The sequence below is a fragment of the Bidens hawaiensis genome, unplaced genomic scaffold (assembly GCF_021521415.1).
Source record: "Bidens hawaiensis isolate Kalapana, Puna unplaced genomic scaffold, B.hawaiensis_p1.1 tig00010855_1, whole genome shotgun sequence".
Lineage (NCBI taxonomy): Eukaryota > Viridiplantae > Streptophyta > Magnoliopsida > Asterales > Asteraceae > Bidens > Bidens hawaiensis.
In genome coordinates, this window is record NW_027491838.1 from 773980 (window position 1) to 781215 (window position 7236).

A 7236-nucleotide genomic window follows, 5' to 3' on the forward strand; every position below is an offset into this window, starting at 1 on the left:
ATTTCTCTCACCGTCAATGGTAATACCCTTCCTTAGCTGTGCACGGCTAACTGTACAATACATTACGCGCGTCAATTAACCATTATTACTACTTCTCACATCTAAGTTAATGAAACCCTCAACTAACAGGGGTCCGAGGGCAGCGCCCCTGGTAGCGGGGTCTAGGGGGCGGCAGCGCCTAGCAGGGTCCAAGGGGCAGAGCCCCTGGTTGGGGTTGAGCTGCCAGGTCAGCTCGGAAAAATTGTATTTTCGTTAATAGGTCCTTTAGAAAAATTGCATCAGAAAATGAATCGGGTCACAACTTAAACAATTTCGCATGGGAGGTTGATGTGCTAAAAGTAGTTATATAAAAACACGCTAATCTAGACACTAAGTAATAAATTCTAGACTCTTAAACTTAACTAAACTAATAACCGGCAAGTGAACCGGTCGACTCTAGTACAGCTAAGTAAGTCCGGATATCGAACCCACGAGACTCTTTAAATTACGTTTACTAGCTAATTAGACTCGACTACAAAACACGACTTATTATTTATAGTTGTTTAAGGGGGGTTTTATTTAAAATACTAAATTAATACTATAATTAAAACTAATTAAGAAAACAAGTAAATTAAACAAAAACAAAGTTTGTTATGAAAATAAGATGATGATGAGAAAACAACCTAGGCTAGACTCCCCTAAAGTTCGGTAATGAATTGACTTGGAAAAATATTTAGTTATAGACTGGGATCGTAAAATAGACACTTAAAAGAAAAACCAAATAGGACCCCTGACCCTTCTCAAGAGAAAACCTATGGATTTCTAACAAGTTTTAACGCACACAAGTGTGTAAAAATCAAGTTCGCTTACGGTCACCCAATTGTTTACAATTTAGTTCCTTTATACGAAATCTTACCTTACAGCGCGGAAATCAAAGGCAGTTTAATATATCGAATTGATTCAATAGACAATAATTAAATAATCAAACCTAGACGGACTCCTTACGAAGAACTAAATCTAGCAAGATCAAATAACCAAAATCTATCGATAACCTAGCACCTTACAGCTATTTAGGTTAGCAGCACACTTAGGTTTATTTGATTAAATAGTATTATTCCTATGATCTTATTCGAAATCAATCACAAAATAATCAAAAACACAAAGTAATTGACCTAATAGCAACCTATCATAATGACAAACAATAATCAAGGAAACTATGGAATAATAACAATAAATCAAACAATCTTAAATATCCATACGCATCAATTTAATATAAGTAAACCTTTTACTAAATCATAAAAACCATAACGTAAATAAATCCCAAATCAAAATACAACATCAAAATAGGTTCATCATAAGCCTAGGCAGTCTATAATGTTTAGCCTAGCATCTTAAAATCAAACAAAACAATAACAGATGAAATCATGATGAAAATAAATAAGAACGGAAGATTAAAGGTCTTCGTTCTTGAATGATAAGCACTTCGCCGGCTGATTCGTAGCCTTCAAACCCTCGGAAATATCCTCTCTTGAGCTCCCAAATTCGTCCAAAACGAACAGGGTATTCAGGTTTAAGTTTAGGGTGTTTAAATAGGTTTCATGGGCCCAAAACTGATAAAAAACGAAGAAAATACGCGAAACGGGATGCCCGGCGCGCCGCGCTGCGGGATTTGGCCTCCTGGTCGCGCATCGCTCCGGATGAGGGGGTGCTGACCGGTCCGGTTCGTTTCCTGATGCGGTCCGTTCATTTCTGATGCGGTTCGGTTCAATTCTGATGCTGTCCGGTTCAATTCTGATGCTCCGGTTCACCGGTTTGGCTTGTTTTAGCTCTTTTTTTCGCCCTTTTTAACAATGAACAAGTCTCGAAACCCACATTATTCAAATACGTTAGTAATATACAAATTCTAATAAAAACCAAACGGAAACTAATAAAATATTATATTAAATATACAAGGGAATTATATATATTTAGGATTATATCAAATATCCCCACACTTATCTATTTTTTCGTCCCTTAAAAAGTCTCATTGCAATGGGATCAGAATCGGACAAATACAGTCTTAAAAACATATATGGTTATCTTAAAATTTTAGAACAACACAAAAAGCTGCGATCACCGATATTGTTGTCCACTTAAACCCAGCCACCAGCCTATCAAGCCCCCACACACATTAAGCATTTAGGTTCATGTGATATCAAAAACCTATGAGTCTCACACCTTTGGAGTTAAGATCCACCTACCCCATCTCAAGCATAGTAAAGACAATTAAAAATAATCGAGTTGAAGCAAACTGGTTCAACATATCACCGTAAGATAACAACCCCTTAATGGTAAGAAGAAAATACACTTAGATGGAATTATGGATGATAGGTCAAGTGAGGTCGTACGAGCATGCCCTAAATATTATTGGACTTTGTCCTATATATGCCCTAAGAAAATATTTATTGACTAGAAACTTTCGAGCCCCAATAGTGTATCCTCAGAGTCGCCATCCCCTTCATAACATGTAAACTCTCAGTCTCGTCTAGTATGTGCACTTTGGCCTCTTTTTCTATTTTTTAGAATGCTTCTTTGGCATTTTTCATTTCATAACTTTTCTCACTTTTTCTTTTCTTATTTATTTATTTTATTATTTTTTTATTGTGCACTTAGGCATCTTTTAACTAAAAATATATAACTAAGGACTAAAGCTCGTATAAAATTGGACATTTGCGGGCGCTACCACTCTTTATTTATTTTCATAAAACGGAGTGGCGTGCTAATTTTAAAGTGCATTCAATTCTCACAACCTTAGGGTAGTCAACTTATGGTAATACTCCCTATACCTTATCGAATTTCAGGTCCCCCCTTAGGATGAGAACCCACAAAATCTATAATTAATTAGGTTTATTAAGAATATGCAATGGAAAACCTTTCAAGACTAGTTGGGCCTACCGACACATCCCAAGTTAAGTACGCCTTCTTTAAGATTATCTCATATTATTAGTAGTTTGAAAAACCGTTTTCCGATAAATATCCTCATCTCCCATTTAAGTGCAAAAAGAAACAAAATCAAGGGACATTTTTCAAATTTTTTTCAAATTTTTTCAAATTATAAAAACTATAAAAATTAACTACGACTCAAATGTCCTATCCCCACACTTAAAGGTCGCATTGTCCTCAATGCAAGGATAAGGACGAAAAGACAAAATAAATCGGAATACAAAAAACTAATAACCTAAAAAAATAAAAGCAAAAATAAAAAACAAACAAGCAAGATAAATAATGGAAAAGACTTAGCTGTTAATATGCGAATGACGAAATGATGCCAAAGTCTTTTACCAAAGCTGCCCTCCATCTCCGAACGTGCTCCACAACCAGTATCAACTTTTCCTCTTGTACACGAGCGGAAGCGGCAACAACGAAAACAATATCTAAAACTCATCTTATCAACCACGATAGATATAAATCATTCAAAGTATGGAACCGGACCAACCAACCAAAAACAACATATAATATAAATAATAGCAGCAAATAGATAAACAAAAGTATACGGTTCCTGCTGCTCCATCCCCACACTTTAATTTTGCATTAAACTTCCATGGGGGTCAATTTTCTAGCTCAAAACCTGCAAAACTTAAAAACAAAAACAAAGAAGAACTACAAAAATCTACGTTAGTGACGCGACAAGACTCAAAAATGGAATAATTATACAAACTCTACAGTTGAGTTTTTCACTCAATACACTCTCCTATGTGATCTAATCAGTTGCCCAAGTGGAGCTTCCTCCACCACGGTCAAACTTCATGGTCCTCCAAGAAACTGCATCACGATACGACCATTCATCTTCAATCATATTCCTCTTATCTCCAACTCCTCCAAACTCCACAAACTTTCGCTTTCCACCGCCTCTTTCTTTATCAAACTCCATCGCCTCTCGAGGACTCGCGACTTCTCTCTCCTCCTTCAAACAAACTTTGACAGAACGGGGATGCTCAAGACGTGGATCCATGCCCGGAATGAAAGACTCAACTGCAAAAATGGGATGACATGGATCAATGAGACCGTCTTGACCACTCGGTTGTCTCATGGATTTAGCAATATAAGTGGCACTATCGTCGCCGGCTCTAAGGGTGATCTTACCATCAAATACATCAACGAGTGCCCTAGAAGTACGCAAAAATGGACGACCTAAAATAATAGGAACTCTCTCATCGGCCTCCATATCTAAAACCACAAAATCTACGGGGAAGACTAAACCATCGACTTTCACTAGCAAGTTTTCTACGATTCCCCCAGGGTACTTCACCGAACGGTCAGCTAAAGACAAGGTCATGCGGGTGGGTGTAAGTTCTCCTAGGCCCAGCTTCTCAAACAACGAATATGGTATTAAGTTTATGCTAGCTCCTAGGTCTGCTAAAGCCTGACACGAGGTATCCCTACCAAACAAACATGGAATAGTGAAAACACCGGGATCGGGTAACTTTTCGGGTACCTTATTGAGAACTACGGCCGAACACTCTCCGTTCAGTGTAACGGTCGAAAGCTCCTCCTGACTTTCCTTTCGTTTAAGAATATCTTTCAAGAACTTGGCATATTTCGGCATATGCTGGAGGGCCTCGATAAACGGAAGATTAATCCTAAGCTGCCCAAACATATCTACAAAGTTCCCGTATTCTCTACAAAATTTCTGATTCTTAGCACGGGCTGGATACGGCAACCGAGAATGATCTATAAGTGGTGAAGGCCTAACATCTCTCGGTTTCTTTTCCTCACTTCCTCTAACTATGGACTCACTAGTAGGTGCGGTACTTGCTGGGTCTAGCCTAGGTTGCACCCTCCCAGGAGTCTCCATCACTCTCTCCTCATCAACTAACTCCTCACTCTCCTCTACCTCAATCTCTCTCTCCGGACCTAAAACACTACCACTACGAGTAGAAATGGCATTTATTTAAGCGGCCGGATTCTGCTGAGTAGAACCGAAAAACTGACCTGGGGGTCTCTCATCTAAACATTGGGCTATATCACCTACCATTCTCTGAAGATCTAAGAGTGCGGACTGGTGATTCCTTAAAAGCAAATCATGATCGGCAATTTTTTCTGAGTATCCTGATCTCTAACTAGGATTAGCTTCATCATCTCCTCTAACCTACCAATACCACTACTCAAGTCCTGCCCATTACTCCCACCTTGAAAACTTTGATCCCCACTAACCAATTGATCCTGCCATTGATTAAGATTTGAATTTGTTTGGAAATTAGGGGGTGTACCGGAAGAACGCCAATTAGAGTTATAATTACTATTCTTATAGTTGTTCCAGTTTGAATTATTATTACCATTAAATGCATTAGGAACCCTACTCTGCCCTCCTATGAACTCTACTTGCTCCTGACACATCAATGGACAATCTAAAGTCCCATGCCCTCCTCTACACAACTCGCACTTATCTATCTTAGCCTTAAGGTTTTTAATCTCACTGGCTAGACTCTCTAAGGCAGCAGCCACACTAGTATCCAGATTAACCTGGTGCACACCTCGGACGGATGAGGGTGTACTAGTGACGGGATTTGAATTCCCGCTACGTGGCTTTTTAGCAAACTCGGACTAGGCAAAACTTTCAAACAACTCATTACACTCTACTACATTTTTCTTATCTATTAAGTTACCTCCAGCAGCAGTGTCGAAACGAGCCTGTGTCTCATATGTCAGCCCATTGTAAAACTTCTCGACCAGGGCCCACGGAGTAAGACCATGTTGTGAACAACGGGCCAGTAAACCTTGACAACGCTCCCAAGCTTGATAGTACGGCTCGTCCGGCTCCATATGGAAAGAATGAATCTGATCACGGAGACGAGATGCTTTGGCAGGCGGGAAATATTTCTTCAAGAAAGCGGTACGCAACGCCTCCCAAGTAGTGAATGCTCCAGCAGGTTGTGAATCGAGCCAAGTGGCGGCACGACCAGTGAGTGAAAACGGGAATAAATGGAGGAAAATGGCATCTTCATTAGCACCTTGCAATATAAACGTCCTAAGCGCACGGGTGAGACGGTTGATGTGCGCTGGTGCATCTTCATCGTCACGGCCATGGAATAAGTTACTCTGGATGAGATTGGTTATAACATAAGAAGGAATCTGCCAGGAATTTGGGTTATCGATTACGGGGTGATGATGGGCGAGTGATCTCCAGTGAAACCCTCAAAAGCTTGTTGGTAAACGGTTCGGTTGTCGGCCATTTGAATATCGGGAATGGTTTCGGGGCTCGACGGCGGTGAACTGTGTGGTGATGACTTCGGTGGAGAATCTATGGTGATCGGTGAACTAACTTCTGACTTAAACAGAAGTGGCCCTTGCGAACGAAGATGTGGCATAAACCTGAAAAGCACACAAGACCAAATCAATAGACTCTATTTAAAAACAAAAATCAAATCGAAATAAATAAAATAAACTAAACTTAAAATTAAACTAAAATTAATTAGACTCCTACGACTCAAAAGACAAAACAAAACAAGTAGCACGGATGTTGCAAATAAATCTAATCAAAGCTAATAACGTAATCGCCAAGATTCCCCGGCAACGGCGCCAAAAACTTAATGTGCTAAAAGTAGTTATATAAAAACACGCTAATCTCGACACTAAGTAATAAATTCTAGACTCTTAAACTTAACTAAACTACTAACCGGCAAGTGAACCGGTCGACTCTAGTACAGCTAAGTAAGTCTGGATATCGAACCCACGAGACTCTTTAAATTACGTTTACTACCTAATTAGACTCGACTACAAAACACGACTTATTATTTATAGTTGTTTAAGGGGGTTTTTATTTAAAATACTAAATTAATACTATAATTAAAACTAATTAAGAAAACAAGTAAATTAAACAAAAACAAAGTTTGTTATGAAAATAAGATGATGATGACAAAACTACCTAGGCTAGACTCCCCTAAATTTCGGTAATGAATTGACTTGGAAAAATATTTAGTTATGGACTGGGATCGTAAAATAGTCACTTAAAAGAAAAACCAAATAGGACCCCTGACCCTTCTCAAGAGAAAACCTATGGATTTCTAACAAGTTTTAACGCACACCAGTATTAAAAATCAAGTTCGCTTACGGTCACCCAATTGTTTACAATTTAGTTCCTTTATACGAAATCCTACCTTACAGCGCGGAAATCAAAGGCAGTTTAATATATCGAATTGATTCAATAGACAATAATTAAATAATCAAACCTAGACGGATTCCTTACGAAGAACTAAATCTAGCAAGATCAAATAAGAA